General features: G+C 42.6%; 1 non-coding gene across 1 annotated transcript; it reads left to right on the top strand.

Moving 5' to 3' along the window:
- The first annotated feature begins 21,568 nt into the window (after positions 1–21,568).
- Positions 21,569–21,675, top strand: LOC120254891. Its single transcript, XR_005534794.1, has one exon. It is a non-coding gene; the product is annotated as a small nucleolar RNA R71 (small nucleolar RNA).
- The last annotated feature ends 398 nt before the right edge of the window (positions 21,676–22,073 follow it).

Here is a 22,073-nt window from a genome sequence, read left to right as displayed (position 1 = left end):
ACATTTTATCGCTAATACATGTGTTTTTGTGTTCTTTTGTGCATATGGGGTTGTGGAGGCAAATGTAGAGGAAGGAAGCCAAAGTAAATTATGATTGCACTTTGTTGATTGAATCTTGGAGTGAACAAACGTGAAGACAGAAGTTGTACTCAAAAAAATGTGAATGTGTGCCAACCTCCATGCGCTCAAGCTATTACATGGTTTGGAGGGGCACAAAGGCAGTCACATTTATGTATTCTGACTTATGCAGTGCTAGCAAAATCTTCATCAATATTATCCCTTATTAAAGAAGTGGCACGATCTACGGCATAAATGTGTGCCCGTTTATGTTGCCTCAATGAAAAGTGTGGATTCGGGAGTGTTTTTTGGCAGAGTACTATAGCAGCTTACTTGATAAGTGCTTTTACAATAAGAATGTGAAGCGTTCTTCCCTTATGACGGGTATTACTTTTGTCGGGTTTTAGCGCTAATACGTGTGTATTAATGTACTTTTATTTAGGTTGGGTTTTGAGGCTGATTATTTGTGAAAGAAGCCATTATAGATCATTTTACACATTATTTGGAGGAGATCATGAGAAGGCCCAAACGCAGAGACATGAGTCGGGAATGCTAGAATATATGCCAACCTCCATGTATTCGAGCTAAGGCAGTTATTCGGAGAGGCATGAAGGCAGTTATATCCCAGTATTCTGTCTTGTGCATACTTAGCAAGATCTCCACCAACGTGACCGTTTATTGAAGAACCGAAACGATCTACGACATGAACATGTGCCCATTTATGTTACCTCGATGAAAGCATGGATTCGAGAGTATTTCAGGCCGTCTCTGTAGCAGGTACTGTTCATAGCCGGCCGAAGAAGGTGCAAAATAGAGGAGCCACATAGGCATTTGGAAATTCCACACGCCCATGCGTTCATTCCACAGGCACGTGTGGAATATCCACAGGGGCGTGTGGAATCCCGATTCCAACCCTAATTAAGGCCGATTTCAGCCTCGATTTCAGGATTCTTTTCTCCATCTTTTCCTTAACTTGAGAGAGGGCTGCGGTTAGGGTTTTGAGAGGTATTGTCTATGGATTTGGAAAGGTTCTACGGCTCTGACATCGTCATCTCTTTGGAAGAAGGTTAGTAGGGGAGCCTCCGTCGGATTGATTTGGCGAGGCGTATCTGATACCGGACAAGGGGATCTTGCGATGAGTAGAGAACTCTCCACAAGACCATCGCCAGGACTATCGATGGGTTTTCCTATGGATTGCTTTCTTTTACATTTGATTTCATTATCGTTTGTATTGTGCACCATGGAGAGCTAAACCCCTAGTGGGTACTTTGGTATTTGTGAACCCTAGGATGTATTAGTTTCATTGAATCTCTTTATTATGCTTTCAATTAATTGATGTTATTGTGAGTTCCAATCTTGAATGTTTGATTGTTTTAATACTCCCTTAGAGTGACACTAAGGTTGAGAGTTCATTTGGTAACCCTTGTAAGTGAGTAACACACCACGAGAGTTAGACAAAGCTTGATTGGAGAGGGTTGAGAGGTTGAGTCGAGAGGTACAGGAGCGTCCCATTTCCCCTCCGATGTGATAGATTCTACCTTCGTTCATCGAGTTCTTTGTGGCCATAATAGAGCGAATGAGCTAAGGGATGACCCTCCGCTAGGGCTTAGTTGCGAGTGGAATGGAGTGAAGCGTTGAGGTGATTTTAGCATCTAGGGTTTAATTATGGTTAGGGACCTTTCTTCTGGACCAAAGGGTTTGGTCTACAATTAGGAAGAGATTTATCACTTGGAAGCCCCAGAGCTTAATGCAATCCTTCTACGAGTGTGAGGTTTAGAGGTTGTTCAACCTCTCTTCCGGGATATGTAGAGGATTAGGCTTGGTTAACCCAAGATTTGGGACCATGCATTAAAAGGATGTCCCTGACTCACCATTGCATTAGTTAAGAAGCATAATAGAGAGTTCTTACACTTGAAATGATTTTCCTAGGCGGATCGATACCCGGGTACCCCATCTTTATCGATTGTCTTACCTTCTCCTTTACTTTTGCTCTCTTTCGGGTTGATTTACTTTTGAGAATTGAATCTTGTCACACATATCACTATTTATCTTTCATATAGTTAAGAAGTAAATTAAGTATTTTTATTCCCTTTTCCCTGTGGATACGATACCCCACTCACCTGGGATTTATTACTTCCACAACTCCGTGCACTTGCTGGGAGCATTGTCACGTTTTTTGCGCCGTTGCTGAGGAAAAGGCGTTTAGAGATACTTTGCACTTTTGTTTCCTTAGATATTCCTTTATCCATTCTATTTCACATCTTCTTTTCTATCATCGTTCTAATTTGTTCTCCATTTCTTTGATTTTAGAAGAATGATTTTCATACCCGAATTAATCGACACCATCACCGAAATGGTTGAAAATATAAAGGAGATGGTTCAAGCATTTGTAGTACCAAACACATCATGTTACTTTTTGCAAGAGCCGGATACCATTCAACATGTCATGGAAGAATAAGTTGAAGAGTACATTGCCAGAATTCAGAAGCAGGACTGCGAATTACATGGTGTGCTGGATCAGTTTGAGAGGTCCGCATTGGCATCATAGAGTGATCATTTCAAAGAAAGTTTTGAGGCAGTTCTTGATAAGTTCGACTCGTTTTATCATGAACAAAGGTAGGAACTTTTCTCAGTAGGGGTATCATTCTTAGTAGGGGAGATTTATGGTTTGAATATAGTGACAGTTGTTGATTACCATAAAGAAGTACATTCACAATGGGGAAATGGGAAGAATGAAGTTGAGCAGGGAACGAACGACTTTGAAGAAATTGACAGGTTGAAGGAGAGTAGGTTACATCCGTCAATTGATGAACTACCAACCTTAGAGCTCACAATCCATCCAATCTATTATGCTAGCAAGACCCTCACAAGCGCACAGGAGAACTATACAACTACCGAAAAGTAATTATTGGCAGTGGTATCTACTTTTGACAAGTTAAGGCCATATCTCATTTTATCAAGAGTGACAGTATTTACGGATCATTCAGCACTCTGCTATCTCATGAATAAAGCTGACGCGAAGCCAAGGTTGATTCGGTGGATTTTTTTGTTACAGGAGTTCGATATGGAAATAAAAGACAAGAGGCAAACTGAAAATGTGGTTGTAGGTCACCTTTCAATATTAGAAGGGTGTGACGGGCAAGAACCGGTGAGCAAGAAGATAAACGATTTTTTTCCCTGAAGAACATTTGTATGCGATACAGGAGTCAGAATCAGAGGGTACTCCATGGTTCGCAGATTTTGCAAACTATTTGTCGGGGAAGGTAATGAAGCAAGGTCTCAGGTATCAGTAGAAGAAAATATTTTTCAGTGATTTAAAGAATTACTTTTGGGATGATCCTTATTTGTTCCATATTTGCGCCGACTATGTGGTTCAACGATGTGTATCTAGGAAGGAAGGTTGGAGCATCATTGCACATTGTCATTCGAGTCCCGTAGGGAGGCATTATGCTTCGAGCAAGACTACTGAGAAAGTTCTTGCTGCCAGATTCTATTGGCCAACATTATTCCAGGATACTCATCTGTTTGTTCTTCGATATGACAGCTGTCAGAGGGCTGGGAATCTATCACGAAGAGATGAAATACCTCAAAATCCAATGTAATTTTGTGAGGTGTTCGATGTATGGGGTATTGATTTCATGGGACCATTCCCGAGGTCTAATGGAAATCAATAGATCTTAGTGGCGGTTGATTATATCTCTAAATGGGTAGAAGCTCAAGCCCTTCCAACCAATGATGCTAGAACAGTGGTCAAATTTTTGAAGAAGTTGTTTTCTCGGTTTGGAACTCCAAGAATTATCATAAGCGATCGAGGGACTCACTTCTGCAACATTCAACTTGCTAAAGTGTTAAGCGCTATGGTGTGCATCATCGTCTTGCTACCCCTTATCACCCACAAACTAATGGTCATGTAGAAGTCACAAACAGAGAACTTAAGAGGATTTTAACCAAATCTGTGGAACAAGGGAAGCGGGATTGGTCGGAAAGGTTAGACGACACACTCTGGGCTCATCGAAGAGCGTACAAGACACCAATAGGGACCACTCCCTATAATCTGGTTTATGGAAAGTCTTGTCACTTGCCTGTGGAGTTGAAGCATAGGGCATACTGGGCAATCAAGGCCATGAATCTTGACTTGCACAAGTCGGGGGAATAGAGAATGCTACATCTTAATGAACTGGATGAGTGGAGGATGAAAGCATATGAGAATGCAACGATTTATAAGGAAAGAATTCGGAAATGGCATGACAAGCATATTAAAAATCCAAAAGAGTTCAAGGTGGGAGATCAGGTGTTGCTATTCAATTCTCGTCTACGTTTATTTCCGGGGAAGCTCATGTCCAGATGGTTTGGCCCCTACATGGTGACCGAAATTACACCTCATGGGGCTGTAGAGATTACCCATCCGAAGAAGGGTACGCTTAAGGTAAACGGATACAGGCTAAAACAATATCATGGAGGAGAGTTGAGTAATGCCGACAAAAAAGTATTCTTCCTTCATGAACCCCAGTGAGGAGAGACAAGGTACGTTAAGCTTAGAGACGTTAAACATGCGCTTCTTGGGAGGCAACCCAAGTGTTTACTATTTTCCCTAGCTATAGTTTAGTTTTGCATGAATAACTTGTTAAGTGTTGGTGTCTTCATGTTTAGATGCTTGTGCTATTTTCATTTTGGTGGATTTCTGTATCATCATGTGTTTTCATGTGGATTTGGCAAAGATTTATTCATTTGAGCTTGTTTCCATTATTTTTCGCTGGTAATTGTTGCATAAAAGAGCAGGTTCTGAATGTGTAAACATGTTCAGGAAATTTCTGTAGAGCCTGTAGAGTTTGTCAAGTCATCTAGAGAAAACGGTTGTAGTGCGAGCTCATTCAGAGAAGGCACAGAGGCGTAAACTCGCCCCTGTGTGCGACCTTGCAATTATCGCACGGTCGTACGGAAGGATTCTTGGACATCTCTTAAGATAGTGCTCAATTCATTAAATTGTCCTTCAGGCTGGGTGTTTATATTAACCAAGCAAGTGTTTGTGACCTTGGGATGAGTCCCAAGCTTGATGTCCTTAGGTGAAAGCTGGGCCTCAGGGCTTCGCATGAATGCGGCAAAAACATCCTCGGTACTAAATTTCTTTCCTTGTAGTTGCTCACACCAAGACCTTGACCGATTGTAAGCCCCTTGCATTTGACAAGAAAATTATACCTTGCACAAAAGAGGATATATAAAGAACAAAGTTAAATTAATTAAAAAAAATGCACAAAAATTAATATATACAAGTAAAATAAAAATGGCTAGAGCAATAGATTACAAGCTTTCCTAATATTCCTTGAATGCCCCCGGCAGTGGCGCCAAAAACTTGGTTGCTTCCCCGCAAGTGTACGTGATCACCAAGTAATACCTTGTGAGTGACACACGGGTCGTATTCCACTGGGCCAAGCAAGTATTATTACTCACTCCTCATATATTATCTAGCCTACAATTCTCAGTAAGAACAACAAATGAAATAAAGTAAACTAACCTAATAAAATCTTATGGTCGGGTAAGTAGCTAACGGATATAAACAAACAAGGGAGTATCAAGAATGAAAAGGGAGTGTTTGGACGAGGAATCCACCTAGGGTTGTTGTTAAGGCCCAAACTATGATGGTTTAATGATGCATTGATGATAGTTGAGACCTAGAGACCTCGTGAGTAGATTAGCCCCAATTTCTCAGCAACTAACCACTTATCCCAAACAAATGTCAATCAAAATCTCTTCCGAATCAACACACCTATGATCGCATTAAGTTCTAGGAGTTCTCTAATAGGAGTGAACCTACTCTTCTTTGGCTTAAACCTAGCAATGGAGGGCTACCAACACCCGATCTCTCAGCGTGTAGGCACAAGTATCCCCTTTCAATCCATACATGTAATTCTAAGCATCAAGGTACGAATGATTGAATCTCAAACAACCATCAAATTAAATGACGAATAACATCCCAAGTTCTTGCACAAGATGAACCCTAGGATTCATCCAAATCCAAACACAACAATAAGTTAACCTCTCATGATAAGGGGCACTTATACAACATACAAGGAAGACAAAAACATAATAGAAGTAATGAAAACCCCCTCTAGGTCGTGATCCCCTTGAATGGATGAAGCTTCACAAGTTTGTCGATGAATGCTTAGATCTTCACTCCAACACCTTCTCGTTTGCTCCTCTCCCTCTTGGTGATGATGTATGCTCGTTTCCCCCAAGAATCTCCGAGGAAAGATGGCCGAAAGGCCCCAAAAAAGTGTGGTGGCGGCGGCCCAAATGGGCAAGGAAAAGGTCCCTTGTTCTGCCCTAAAAGTTAGTATTTATACAACCCCCATGACATACGAGGCACATAGGGGTCGTATGGGGGTCATATAGCACTTAAAAACCCTAGATTCGCGTTTCATACGGGGTGCATACGGCCTCCATACGGCCATGTATACTGGGTAGTATGGAAATCTGGGCAGATAACTCGAAATCATTCCGCTGCTATAGTGCATACGGCCCCCATAGTAGGTAATATGCGGGTGGTATGAAATTCATGTTTTCTTCTCTTTTCACCTAAATGATATCTTCTTGTTCTCCATGGCTTCCTTATGCCCTACAAAGCAAATATCAGATGATTAAGCGCAAAACGAGCATCAAACCTCACAAAATACATGCAAAGTGAATACGATATATATACAAAAACACCTACATTTAGACACTTATCATCCCCTACAAGGTCCCGGTGGAGAAATCGCTCAATCTCAAAACCTCACACCCCGTATGACCGCAATGACCTCTAGAGATATCTAAGAGTGAAACCGATTCCTAAAGATAGATGCAACCCTAATTCCAGGCGAAGGATCCCCAACCCCATACAAGGTCCCGGAGGAGAAATCTCTCAATCTCGTGCCTCACACGAAATATGGTTTCATAGAGTCTACGGATTACAGAGATTGGAAATACTCAATCGGAAGATAAAGGGGATGCTCCACTATCTCATGACTCACCCTCTCAACACTCTTTAACCTTGAAGTTCTAACTCTAATGGAGAACTCTCACATCAAAGTAACAAATTATGCAATGTAAATCAACCACCAAGATCAATAACACATGCAAGCAATGAAATCTCAAGATTAAAACTCAAATCAACTCGGATTAACTAGAAACATAAAGCGAATCACTACAAAAGAATAGATCTTAGGGTTCACATGCCCACGTACTTACTAGGGTTTTGCCCTCCATGAGCAAGTTACAAAACAATGATTAATACAATAAAAAGCAACAAAAACCATAGAGAAAATCCCCTTGAATTCGTGATGATTGGCCTTGATAGGTAGTCCAACATCTTGAAGGATTCCTCTCCGAAGCTAGGTCCCCGGTGGCTTCCCAAGTACTATTACGGCGAAGGAAACTATCAAAGTTGGTAAAAGAACACCCTCCAAATCGACAAAGACCTCCTCTCCAAACCCTAGCCGTCTCACTCCTCAAGAGCCGCACAAAAGATGAGAAAGAATAGGGCAAAACGGCTATTTATAGGCCTTAGACTTTGCCTGTCACATACCCCCACGCGCCCATGTGGATTTTTCACGCGCCGCGTGGGCAGCAAAAATTCCCACACGGGCGCATAAACAATAAGTTGCTACAGTGTTTTATTACAATAGGGAATTGACTTGGATCTCCTTGGAAGTTGGCACACATCTTCGCATTTATGAATTCCTCTCATGTCTTGGTCTTTGAATTGCACAAGAACTCTTAACATTGTGCCTTTATAGCCTATTTTTGCTCCCTTTCAATCTTCAAGACATTCACAACCTAATTGCACAAAAGGACACCAAATACACAATATGAGGCATAAACCATGGTAAACATGATGCTCAATGCATGTAAAACATATATAGAAAATATGTCTACTCAAGCACTTATCAAACTCCCCCACGGTTAAGGATTTGCATGTCCTCAAACAAAATTAAACATTTAACTCATGGAAAGAAATGGGACGTGCTAGGCCTTAGGGTCACCAAGAGAGTACAAGAATAAAATTCTAAAGTTATGGAGAAAATAAAACACTAGACAAAACAATCTATGCTCTAGCAAACAATTCAATCAAAAATGAATGTGATGAAGTCTGAATGCGTGTCTGTGTGAAAAACTCATCTCATGTCAACACTATGTCCACTACAAAGTTCCTATTAACGTTGGACTTATTATTTAAACAAAAAGAATAGGTAGTAGCTTTACACAATCCTCTAAGGTAGACCTTTCTCAAGATGCCTCCCAAGTGCCTTTCACACTTTCGAGGTGGTAGTTGACAACGCCTGACACGTCTGTATATGCATATAAATCACAAGTGCACGGGTGTCGAAGAAATAATCCAAGATGAGTGGGTATCATATCCGCAGAGAGTAGGGGATAAAGACACTTAAGTTGTTTTTTAACTAATGTGGAAGATGAATTGTGTTAAGTGTGACAAAATATGAAATAACAAGAATAAAAACAACAAGATAGAGGGCACAAGTAAAGGAGAAGGTAAGGCAATCGATAAAATGGGGTACCGAGATATTAATCTGCCTAGGACAATTGTTTCAAGTGCAAGAACCCTCTATTGTGCTTCCTAATTGATGCAACAATGAGTCATGGAAATCCTTAATTACATGATCCCAAATCTAAGGTCAACCATGCCTAACTCTGTACATGTCCAAGAGGAGAGATTGAATAACCTCTCAACCACACACTCGCATAGAATTGAAATGAGCTCTAGGGATTCCAAGTAAAAAACCCTATTCCTATGTATAGATCTAATCCTTTGGTCCAGGTGAAAGATCCCTAGAGATTATTAAGCCCTAGGTGCTAAAAACACTTCAGCGCTTCACTCCGTTACACTCGCAACTAAGCCCCAGTGTAAGGTCATCCTTAGCCCATTCACTCTACTATGGCCACAAAGAACTCTTGAAACATGGAGGTAGGATAGATCACACCGGAGGGGAAAGGGGATGCTCCGCTACCTCTCGACTCACCCTCTCAACCCTCTCAAATCTAGCTTTGTCTAACTCCCATGGTGTGTCACTCACTAAAAAGAGTTACCAAGAAGAACTCTCAATCCTATTGTCACTCTGGGGGAGTATTCATACAATCAAGTCTCCAAGATTGGAACTCACAATAAACATCAATTAATTGAAAGCATAATAAAGAGATTCAATGAAACGAATACATCCTAGGGTTCACAAGTACCCAAGTACCCACTAGGGGTTTAGCTTTCCATGGAGCTAGATACAATCAATGAAATCGAATGTAAAAACAAAGCATCCATAGAAAACCCCCTTGTTAGTCGTGGCGATGGTCTTTTTGAGAGTCCTCTACTCATCGCAAAGGTCCCTTTGTCGGGCCTAGGATACACCTCGCCGGATCGGTGCCGACGAAAGATCTCCCACTAACCTTCTTCCAAATTGCGCAATATATTAGAGCCATAGAACCTCTCCAAAGCCCTAGGTAATACCTCTCAAAACCCTAGCTACCGCCCTCTCTCAAGTTAGGGAAAAGATGGAGAAAAAAATGCTAATATCGGGGCTGAAATCGGCTTTTAAAGGGCTAAAATCGAGAATCCACACGCCCATGTGGGCGCCCCTGTAGATTTTTCACGCGGGCGTGTGGAATTTCCACACGCCCTTGTGGATTCTTTGTTTTCCAGTTTTCTTGGTCGGCTGTAAAGAGTGCTACTGCAGTATTTTTGCTATAGTGATTTCTAGAATACCCTGCTATAGTACCGACTTGAAATACTCCCGAATCCATACTTTTATCGAGGTAGCACAAATGGGCACACATTTACATCGTGGATTCCCTTGCTTTTTTAATAACGAGCATGTTGGTGGAGATCTTGTTCTACTTGTACAAGTCAAAATGCTTGAATGTGACTGCCCTTGTGCCCCTGCAAATAGTTGTGCTAACTTGAGTATGAGGAGGTTGGCACACATTCCTGCATCTGGAACCCAACCTATGTCTTCGCGTTTGAACCTTAGCAAGATTTTCTCCAAAGTAGTGCATTACAACCCACATTGGCTTCTTTCTCTCATAATCAGCCTCACAACCCTACCTGCATAAAAAGTAACATAAATACACCCATATTAGCATTAAAACACGAGAAAAGTAACGCTCAACACAAGGAAAGAACACTTCATATTTTTATCGCACAAGCACTTATCAAACTCCCCCACACTTAAGCTTTTGCTTTTCCTCAAGCGAAGATTAAAACATTATGTGCATGGATGAAGGAAATATTGGAAGTGCTTATCCTTAGGTTCACCAAAGCATACAAAGAGAGCATTCTACAAGTAAAGGAAATTTTCACACTAAATACAAAAAATCATTGCTCTAGCTAAAAACTTGAATAAAAAAAGACAACAAATCCGAAATCGTGTAAGTGTGTGAACTCACTCAAAACAACCCAAAGTATACTCCTCACTATTCTAAGTGCAAGGGACTTATTTATCTATCAAAAGTAACAAAAATTTCAAAAATGGTAGTAGCTTCACAAATCCTGTAAGGTAGCCCTTTCCAAAGTGGCGGCTAAGGTGGCTTTCACACTTTCGAAGTGGTAGCTTTCACTCATCCTATGAGATAGCTCTTTATCTCATTAGGGCATAACTAGTGTCCGAATTATGAGAGTAGCTTCATACTTCATAGGTGGTAGCTCTTTCCACCCAATAAGCACAAATAAACAATAAAACTATTTGTTCCTTCTTTTCATTCTTTTTTTTTAAGAATTAACACAAGAAACAACAATAATTAGTCCCTTATACATCAAACATGAGTTTCCAAAAGAGTTCAAAAAGTGAGTAGTGCAACAAGTGTCAATCGGGCTAAAATTCCTAGAAATTCAAGCAAAAACTAGAGCATGAAAACATTCAATGTTAAAAAAAAATATCCAAAACTCAAGAATACAATCAATGCAACTAAGGTGAACCGTCATTGGTTATGTGAGCATGTATATCAATCAAAACTACTATAAAAGAGATGCATGCACTCGTGAAACTCCCCCACACACACACACACCTAAGTTGTACATTGTCCCCAATGTACACATGCAAGCTCATTCATAATGTAAATCAATTAAATTCAAATGCGGGAGAAGCAATCAAAACAATACTCCCTTGACTCCTAGTGTTGCATTTGATGGAGCTAAGTCCTTGGGAGTGTTTTTCCAACGGGTTGTGAAGCTCACACGGCCAAGTGCCGAAACACCTTGGCCGTGCCCATGACAAAGTCTCAATTCACATGATGACAAGACCATCTGCACGCATACACGATGGGGTTCAGTGAAGCTCAATAAAAACAAACATAACTCGAGTATATAGAATATAAGACAATGAATACAACTCGAGATACAAAATGAAAAATAAACTCGAAGGAAAGTCCTTTCCGAGTATACAAGTCCAAAAATAAAAATGCGGAAGTAAAAAGATGAGGAAAAATTAAATCAAGTGTCGATGTCGCCCCTCCGCTCACTGCCGATCGTCGGATAATCAAAAAGGTGCCGGTGGGGGTGGTGATGGTGATGGTGGTGCCGGAGGGGCCGGTGGTTTGATAATCAATAGCTGGCATAACGCATTGAAATGGGTCACCATATCGGTATACTATGCTGCCTGTATGGCCCGGAGCTCCATGATCTCGGTCCAAAGCTCACCCACTGCACTCTCGAGCCTCTCGATACGATCATGAGCTCGAGGAGTTGGAAAATTGGGTTTTGAGTGCCAGAATGTCTCCTGTGCTGCAAGGGGTGCTCCGGTCCCCATAGGTGCAAATTAAGGCCAGGGAAACTATCGGGGACCCTCCTCTGCATCCCCTCCACTCCTAGCGGTCTCTGGGTGGATGTAGCGATAATATATATCCCAGGCCCACATCTACGTACCAACCCGATCATCCTGATCGTCTCAAATGCTAGAGGGGTAGGCACGACCGGCCTCTCAGCACCACGTATAGCATCCATCAAGCTGACAAGGTCCCCTTGCGTATATCCCGCAAGTGCACGGGTTTGTCGAAGTAATAATCCCGGATGAGCGGGTTTTGAATTCGCAGGGAGTAGGGAATGAAAACACTTAATCCGCTTCTTAGCTATGTGAAAGATTAATAGTGATAAGTGTGACAATAACTCAATTCACAAAAGTAAAATCAACAAGTAAGAGAGCACGAGTAAAGGAGGAAGGTAAGGCAATCGATAAAGATGGGGTACCCGGATAATGTTTCGCACGGGAGGATCGTTTCAAGAGCAAGAACCCTCTATTATGCTTCCTAATCAATGCAATAATGAGTCGTGGAAATCCTTCATTGCATAGTCCCAAATCTAAGGTCAACCATGCCTAACTATATACATATCCCGGAGGAGAGATTAGATAACCTCTCAACCTCGCACTCGCATAGAGTTGCAATGAGCTCTAGGGATTCCAAGTGATAAATCTCATCCTAATTATAGACCTAACCCTTTGGTCCAGGTGGAAGGTCCCTAACCTTGATTAAGCCCTAGATACTAAGATTACCTCAAGGCTTCACTCCGTTGCACGCACAAGTAAGCCTCAGCGGAAGGTCATCTATTAGACCATTCACTCTATTATGGCCGCAAAGAACTCGAGGAACGGAGGTAGAATCTATCACGTCGGAGGGGAAAGGGGATGCTCCTATACCTCTCGACTCACCCTCTCCACCCTCTCCAACCTAGCTTTGTCTAACGCTCGTGGTGTGTCACTCAATCACAAGGTTACCAATAAGAACTCTCAACCCTAGTGTCACTCTAGGGGAAATGTTCATACAATCAAGCATTCAAGGTTGGAACTCACAATAAACATCGATTAATTGAAAACATAATAAAGAGATTCGATGAAACAAATACATCCTAGGGTTCAGAAATACCCAAGTACCCACTAGGTGTTTAGCTCTCCGTGGAGCTAAGTACAATCAAAGAAATAGAATGTAAAAGCAATGAATCCATAGAAAACCCCCTCGATGGTCGTGTCGATGGTTTTGTGGAGAGTCCTCTACTCGTCACAAGGGATCCTTTGTCCGGCCCAGGATACATCTCGCCGGATCGGTGCCGACGAAAGCTCTCCCAATAACCTTCTTCCAAAAGACGGGCGATGTAGGAGCTGTAGAACCTCTCCAAAACCCTAGCCAATATCCCTCAAAACCCTAGTTAAAGCCTTCTCTCAAGTTGGTGAAAAGATGGAGAAAAGAATGCTGAAATCGGGGCTGAATCGGCTTTAAATAGGGCTGAAATCGGGGGACCACACGGGCCTGTGTATCTTTCACACTCCCTTGTGGAATTTCCACACGGGCATGGATAATTTCCACACGCCTGTGTGGGTTCTCTGAATTCCTGTTTTCTCGGCCGGCTGTGAACAGTGCTACTACAGTGCTCTACTACAGTATCGGCCTGAATAGCTTCCCGAATCCATGCTTTCATCAGGGTACCGCAAACGGGCACACGTTCACATCGTGGATCACTTGCTTCTTCAATGATAGAGAAGTTGGTAGAGCTCTTGTTCTATGTGCATAAGTCGGAATGCTCGAGTGTGACTGCCCTTGTACCCCTCCAAATGGATGTGCGAACTCGAATACGAGGAGGTTGGCACACACTCTAGCATCTCACACCCGACATATGTCTTTGCGCTTGAACTTTAGCAAGATTTCCCCCAAAATCGGTGCATTATGATCCACATTGGCTTCTTTCCTTCATAATCGGCCTCACAACCCTACCTGCACAAAAGTAACATAAAAACACACATATTAGTGGAAAAACCCGAGAAGAGTAATGCTTAACATAAGGAAAGAATGCTTCGAATTAATATCACACAAGCACTTATCAAACTCCCCCACACTTAAACATTCGGTGCATAGATGAAGGAAATTTTGGAAGTGCTTGGCCATAGGTTCACCAAAGTGTACAGAGAGAGCATTCTACAAGTAAGGGAAATTTCAACAATAAATACAAAAAAATCAAAGCTCGAGTTAAAAACTTGAATAAAAAAGGACAATAAACCTAAAATCGTGTACGTGTGTGAACTCACTCAAAACAACACAAGGTATACTCTTCAAAGTTCTAAGTACAAGGGACTTATTTATCTACAAAAGTAACAACAATTTCAAAGATGGTAGTAGCTTCACACATCCTCTAAGGTAGCCCTTTCCAAAGCGGCCGCTAAGGTGGCTTTCACACTTTCGAGGTGGTAGCTCTTTCTACCGGAGTGGTAGCTTTCACTCATCCTATGAGATAGCTCTTTCTCTCATTAGGGCATACCTAGTATCCGACTTATGAGGGTAGCTTCATACTTCATAGGTAGTAGCTCTTTACACCCAACAAGCACAAATAAACAATAAAACTATTTTGTTCTTTCTTTTCATTTTCCATTTTTTTTTCTTTTCATTTTTTCCATTTTTTTTTTCAGAATTTAACACAAGCAACAATTATAACTAGTCCCTTTAACATCAAACTTGAGTTTCCAAAAGAGTCTAATAAGTGAGTAGTGTAACAAGTATAAATCGGGCAAAAAATCCTAGAAATTCAAGAAAAACTAGAGCATGAAAATATTCAATGTTAAAAATTCTCCTAAACTCAAGAATACAATTATTGCAACTAAGGTGAACTGCCATTGGCTATGTGAACATGTATAACAATCAAAACTAATATAAAAGATATGTGCACTATGAAACTCCCCCCCACACTTAAGTTGTACTTGTCCCCAATGTACACATGTAAGCTCACTCATAATGTATATCAATGAAGAATATATGTGGGAGAAGCAATCAAAACAATACTCCCCTGACTCCTAGTGTCACGTTTGATGGAGCTAAGTCCTAGGGAGTGATGTTCTGACGGGTTATGAAGCTCACACGGGCAAGTGCCGCAGCACCTTAGCCGTGCCCATGACAAAGTCTCAATTCCCATGATGACAAGACCATCTGCATGCATACACGAGGGGATTCAGTGAAGCTCAATAAAAACAAAATCAACCCGATTATATAAATGATAAAGCAATGAATACAACTGGAGATGCAAAATGAAAATAAACTCAGAAGGAGAATCCTTTTTGAGTGAACAAGTCTAAAATGAAATGCATAAAAGTAAAAGAAATAAAAGTCAGGTGTCAGCGTCATCCTCTGGCTCAACTGTTGCTGCTGCTGGTGGTGCTAAATTGAAGGGTGCTGGCGGAAGTGGTGAGGGAGATGCCGGAGGAAGTGGTGGGGAAACCAGTGGCCTGCCCATCAGTAGCCGCTGTATCATGTCAAAACGGTCTAATATCTCAACGTACTGCACTGCTTGAATAGCTTGGAGCTCCGCTATCTCGGTCCGAATCTCACCCACATCGCTCTCAAGCCTCTCAATACGGTCATAAGCTCGAGGACCCTGTGCTGCGAGGGTTCTGGGAATCTGTCGGGAACCCTACGCAGTATCTCCTACGCTCCTGGCGGTCTCTTGGGTAGCTGTAGCAATAATATAGACCCGAGGCCCACATCTCCGTACCAACCCCATCATCCTGATCGTCTCAAACGCAAGAGGGGTAAATACAAATGTCCTCTTAGCACCACGTAAAGCATCCTACAAACCCATTGACAAGGTCCCCTTGCGTATATCCCGCAAGTGCACGGGTTTGTCAAAGTAATAATCCCGGATGAGCGGGTTTTGAATCCACAGGGAGTAGGGAATAAAAACAATTAATCCCGCTTCTTAGCTATATGAAAGATTAATAGTGATAAGTGTGACAATGACTCAATTCACAAAAGTAAAATCAACAAGTAAGAGAGCACGATTAAAGGAGGAAAGTAAGGCAATCGATAAAGATGGGGTACCAGGATAATGCTTCACCAAGGATGATCGTTTCAAGAGCAAGAACCCTCTATTATGCTTCCTCATTAATGCAATAGTGAGTCGTGGAAATCCTTCATTACATAGTCCCAAATCCAAGGTCAACCATGCCTAACTCTATACATGTCCCGGAGGAGAGATTAGATAACCTCTCAACCTCGCACTCGCATAGAGTTGCAATGAGATCTAGGGATTCCAAGTGATAAATCTCTTCCTAATTATAGACCTAACCCTTTGGTCTAGGAGGAAGGTCCCTAACCACGATTAAACCCTAGATACTAAGATCACCTCAACGCTTCACTCCGTTGCACGCGCAAGTAATCCCCGGCGGAAGGTCATCTATTAGACCATTCAATCTATTATGGCCGCAAAGAACTCGAGGTACGGAGGTAAAATCTATCACGTCGGAGGAGAAAAAGGACGCTCCTGTACCTCTCGACTCACCCTCTTAACCCTCTCCAACCTAGCTTTGTCTAACGCTCGTGGTGTGTCACTCACTCACAGGGTTACCAACATGAACTCTCAACCCTAGTGTCACTCTAGGGGAAATGTTCATACAATCAAGCATTCGAGGTTGGAACTCACAATAAACATCAATTAATTGAAATCCTAATAAAGAGATTCAATGAAACAAATACATCCTAGGGTTCACAAATACCCAAGTACCCACTAGTGGTTTAGCTCTCCATGGAGCTAAGTACAATCAAAGAAATAGAATGTAAATGCAATGAATCCATAGAAAACCCCCTCAATAGTAATGTCGATGGTCTTGTGGAAGGTCCTCTACCTGTTGTCCAAGGATTATCTTGTCCGGTATAGGATACGCCTCGATTGAAGCTCCCCTACCAACCTTCTTCCTAAGGAATGACGATGTCAGAGCCGTAGAACCTCTCCAAAACATTAGCCAATACCCCTCAAAACCCTAGCCGAAACCCTCTCACAAGTTTTGGAAAAGATGGAGAAAAGAATGCTGAAATCGAGGCTGAATCAGCTTTAAATAGGGCTAGAATCGGGCGACCACACGGGCCTGTGGATCTTTCACATGCCCATGTGGAATTTCCGCACGGACGTGGATAATTTTCACACGCTCGTGTGGGTTCTCTGAATTCCTATTTTCTCGGTCGGCTTTAAGCAGTGCTTCTACACTTCCCGAATCCATGTTTCATCGGGATAACACAAACGTGCACACGTTCACGTCGTGGATCACTTGCTTCTTCAATGATAGGCAAGTTAGTTAAGCTTTTCTTCTATGTGCATAAATCTGAATGCTCGAGTGTGACTGCCCTTGTGCCCCTCCAAATGGATGTTCCAAACTCGAATACAAGGAGGTTGGCACACACTCTAGCATCTCACACCCGACCTATGTCTTCGCGTTTGAACTTTAGCAAGATTTCCCCCAAAATCAGTGCATTATGATCCACATTTGCTTCTTTCCTTCCTAATCGGCCTCACAATCCTACCTGCACGAAAGTAACATAAAAACACACATATTAGTGTAAAAACCCGAGAAGAGTAATGCTCAACATAAGGAAAGAATGCTTCGTATTAATACCACACAAGCACTTATCACAAGCTCATCCCCAGGATGAGTCTGGTGATTTCAGGACCAGTAAAAAGTAATCCTACTCTCGCAGACTGGCCCTGGTACCTCAAAATATCCGCTAATATGCACCCCAAGTGAATCGGCACATTGCGGGCCATGGAGTATAAAAAGAACAAATCCTGCCTGGTCAGAGCAGCTGTGTTATCGGCTCGACCTAACACAGACCTGCTGATAACCGCGTGCAAATACCTGTAGCTCAACTGGGATAGGCTAGTGGCCTTCGACATCCCCGATTAATACTCCCTATGTCCACACAGAATCCTATACACATGATGTGGAGTCACTAATACTGGAAAATCCGCAGGTAAACGTCCATACTCCACTGTACCTGTGTATGCAACATCGTACAGGCCCATCCGAATCGAAAACTCAGTGACACTCATGGAAAATGGATGTCCGAATGCCCAAAACTATATAGCCTCCATAGTGTCAAATTTCCCATACATCAGATGAAACTCAAAAGACGCTAAAACCTCAAGAGTCAATGCGCGGTAAGCTGGCTCACTGATCATCGATGACCTCTTCCGACTTCCCTCGCTAGCATCTCATCAATCTCATCAGCTAGCTCGTCACCCCGCTGAATATCTCTTAGCACATGGAAATCCACAAAACGAGTCTGACCAAAACCAAGTGCTGAAAGTTTCTCAAATCGAGTCTGATGCTCGGGATTTGAGAAATCCATGTGTATTGGCTCGGGTGGGGTGACTCTGAGATGCTTAACTTAGTTCTTCCTTACTCGCGGTACCATACCTATAATACAAAAAGAGGAGAATGATCAAAGAAGCTCAAGAGCGGTGTACTGCAGAATTCCACACAGGCCTGTGGAAATTACCCACTCTCATGTGGATCTCCAGGGCGTGAAAAAACCGCACGGGTGCACAATAATTCTCAAAAATTTAACTTTAAAAACGCTTCTAGATGCTTTCTAAACATGCACCATGCATTGTTAATTGAAAATTCATGCTCATGAAGACATTTAATCCACGAAAAATAAGAGTTGGCAAAGAAAAAAAAAGGTAACCGATGAAATAAATGCGAACACTCTGAAAATCGGTACAATATGTGAAGAAAAATCCTCCAAAACAACGGTGATCGGTCGAGAAGATGATCAGAAGTAGTTTTGAGGCATCTGGCGATGAGGAATGAGACGGTTCACAAGGTTTTTAAGGAAAAAATCGCGCCTCTTGGAATTTTGTGCATCCCCACGGCCGTGTGGAAATTACCCACGCCAGTGTGCCTCGTCAAGAGAACTCCATAGGAGCCGATGCACACCGCTGCGCGCTCTCGGGAGAAACTCGCACTATCTCTGAACGCACATCCACGGGCGTGGGGAAATTACCCACGCTGGTGCGCCCGACCATAGGGGCAGCTGCACGCCCCTGTGGCTTTCTTGGACATCCGAGAAAAATGCCAAGTGTTCTACACGCCTGTGCTGAAATTCCGCACGGGCGTGGACATTCACATGCCCAACTCACAGGGGCAGCCACACGCCCCTGTATTTTCTTGGGATGGAGAGATCTCTTCTGCAGAATTTCGCACGGGCGTGTGGAAATTACCCACGCCATTGTGTGGTTCACAAGGTCGGCCACAAGGGCGAGTCCACGACCCTGTGTGCTCTCAGGAAAATCCGCCCAACTCTGTAGGAATTCACACGTCGGTGCATAAATTACCCACGGGCGTGTGACAGTCGCATGGTCATTCATAGGGGCAGCCGCACACCCTTGTGCCTTCTCTGGATGAGCTCGCTTTACATATACACGGGCGTGTGGAAATTCCACACTCCCGTGTGTTTTCACTGGATGCCTTAGAAAAACATGCAGGCTCTGCAGAAAATCTCTGAACATGTTTACACACTTAGAGCATGCCCTATTATGCAAATTTTACCAGTGAAAAACATGAAATAGAGCTCACACGACCAAACTTCGCCAATTCCACATGAAAACACACGATGACTTTAAAAACCCACAATAAAATCGCAGCACAAGCATCTAAAAATCAAGACACCAAAACTCCACTATTTATTCATGTAAAATACTACATTATTCTACTAAGAAACACAATAAACACTTGGGTTGCCTCCCAAGAAGCGCTTGTTTAATGTCACTAAGGTTGACGTACTTTGTCTTACCTCACGAGGGTTTATAGATGAAGGTTGCCCTCTTACCCATGACTTGAAAGCATGATGAGCACAATCTATTGAAAGTAGATGGTGTATTATCGGGCTTGGGACCACCTAGAAATGATTCATCCAACTCCTTTCGTTCACGGACGTCTCCAACAGCCTTGGAGTGTTTCCGGTGGCGTCTCCTAGCCCTCTTCATTTTCCGAAGCACCTTCTTCAGGATCCCTGGGGTAGATGGTACTTCTTCCGTCGATCCAAGCATCATTACATCTTCATGTCCCACCTCTTGGTTGAACAAACCTTCATACGGATCCAGATTGAACATTTCCTGCATGTATTCATCAACAATCTCATCAGTAGTGTCTAGAAAGTATAAAGTATCATCGAAATCAAGTGAATATTGCATGGCTTCAGCAAGGGGGTATGTGAGCTTGTCATCTCCAACTCTCAATGTGAGCTCTCCACCGTCCATATCAATCAATGCTTTGGAAGTTCGTAAGAACGGTCTCCCAAGTATCAAGGGTACATCCGCATCCTCATCGACATCTAACACTACAAAGTCAACCGAAAAAATGTACTTGTCCACCTTGACAAGCACGTCTTCAATGATGCCTCTTGGATGTTGCACTATTTGGTCTGCTAGTTGCAAAGTCATCTAAGTAGGCCTAGGCTCGCCCACGCATAGCTTTTGAAAGAAAGTGTATGGCATGACGTTGATAGTAGCCCCTGAGTCCGCCAATCCCATTTCCTCACCTAGATTGCCAATATTACACGGAATGATGAAGCTTCCCGGGTCTTTATTCTTGTTCGGCATGTTCTTTTGCAATACCACCGAGCATGAAGCATCCAAAATCACTGAAGCACTTTCCTCCAACTTCCTTTTGTTAGTCAATAAGTCTATCAAGAACTTCGCATACTTAGGCATTTGGGCTAATGCCCCAACAAAAGGAATATTGATGTGGAATTGTTTGAACAAACTCAGGAACTTCTTGTACTGTTCATCCCCTTGGTCATTTTTCAATCTAGACAGATAAGGGATTCATGGCTTGAAAGGTGGGGGTGCCACCTCTTTCTCTTTGCTTGTCCCCTCTTCTACCTCTATAACCTCGGGTGCGTGTTCTTTTGGTTTTTCACTCGGAAGCCTACCTTCAACCTCACGACCACTTCTCAAAGTGATTGCCTTCACGTGCTCTCTAGGGTTGGCCTCTGTATTGCTCAACAAGCTTCCATGTGGCCTTTCAGAGAGAGACTTTGCAATTTGCCCCACCTGATTTTCATGGTTATGCAAAGAGGCGGTGTGGTTGCAAAGTGTAGCCTCGACTGATTCAAACCTTATATTTACAGATTGCACAAATCTAGTCAAGTGCTTCTCTAACTCATTCATGCGGGTTTCCAAACCTGAGACTCTGTTTTTCCACCTTAGGTGCTTGTTGTTGTTGTTGGAAACCCGGTGGCCCCATGGCCTTTTGTGTATCCTGATTATTCCATGAGAAATTGGGATGATTCTTCCAACCTGAATTGTAGGTATTGCTATATGGGTTTCCTTGAGGTCTCATGCCATTACCTAAAAAATCAACGTTCTCCACCGAAGAAACATCACTGATAGAGATCGGGCAATCGGAGGGAGCATGCCCTCCACCACACCCAGTACAATTAGTCACAGCCGGTACTCTATTTGAAGTTAGAAGATCTAACTTCTTACTCAAATTTTCCACTTGAGCCACCAATGAAGTTACCGCATCTATTTCATGGAAACCGGCCACTTTTTTTTTTCTTCCTGTCATTCCATTGCTAGCTGTTTAACCCCATTTCTTCAATTAACTGACGGGCCTCATCGGGGGTCTTGCTACCTAAGGTACCTCCCACTGTTGCATCCAAGAGTTGCCTTGTACTCGGGTTCAAACCATTGTAAAAGGTCTGAACAATCATCCACTCCGGGAATCCGTATTACGGGCACTTTCTCAAGAGCTCCTTGAACCTTTCCCATATCTCGAATAGAGACTCCAATTCCTCCTGAACAAAGGATGAGATCTCATTCCTAAGCTTTGCTGATTTTTCGGGAGGGAAATAATGGGCCAGAAAAGCTTCTACAATCTCCTCCCACATGGTAATTGACGCTCTAGGCAATGAGTGTAGCCACTGCTTCGCTCTCCCCATTAGGAAAAATGGGAAGGCTTGCAACTTGATTGCATCATTCGTCACCCCATTTATCTTCAGCATATCACACACCTCAAGAAAGCTCTCTATATGAGTGTTTGGATCTTCATCAGGTAAACCATTGAATTGTGCAGATTGCTGCAACATGTGGATGAATGCCGGCTTCGGTTCGAAGTTCTGAGCTGCAATAGGGGGACGTACAATACTCGATTGTGTCCCCAACACTGAAGGTCTGGCATAATCGGATAATGTTCATTGTTGCTCATTTTGTTCTGCCATGTTTTTAG

The sequence above is a fragment of the Dioscorea cayenensis genome, unplaced genomic scaffold, assembly GCF_009730915.1.
Source record: "Dioscorea cayenensis subsp. rotundata cultivar TDr96_F1 unplaced genomic scaffold, TDr96_F1_v2_PseudoChromosome.rev07_lg8_w22 25.fasta BLBR01000693.1, whole genome shotgun sequence".
NCBI classification, from domain to species: Eukaryota; Viridiplantae; Streptophyta; class Magnoliopsida; order Dioscoreales; family Dioscoreaceae; genus Dioscorea; species Dioscorea cayenensis.
The sequence above is the reverse complement of the archived record's forward strand: the minus strand, read 5'-3'. Positions and strand labels throughout refer to the sequence as shown.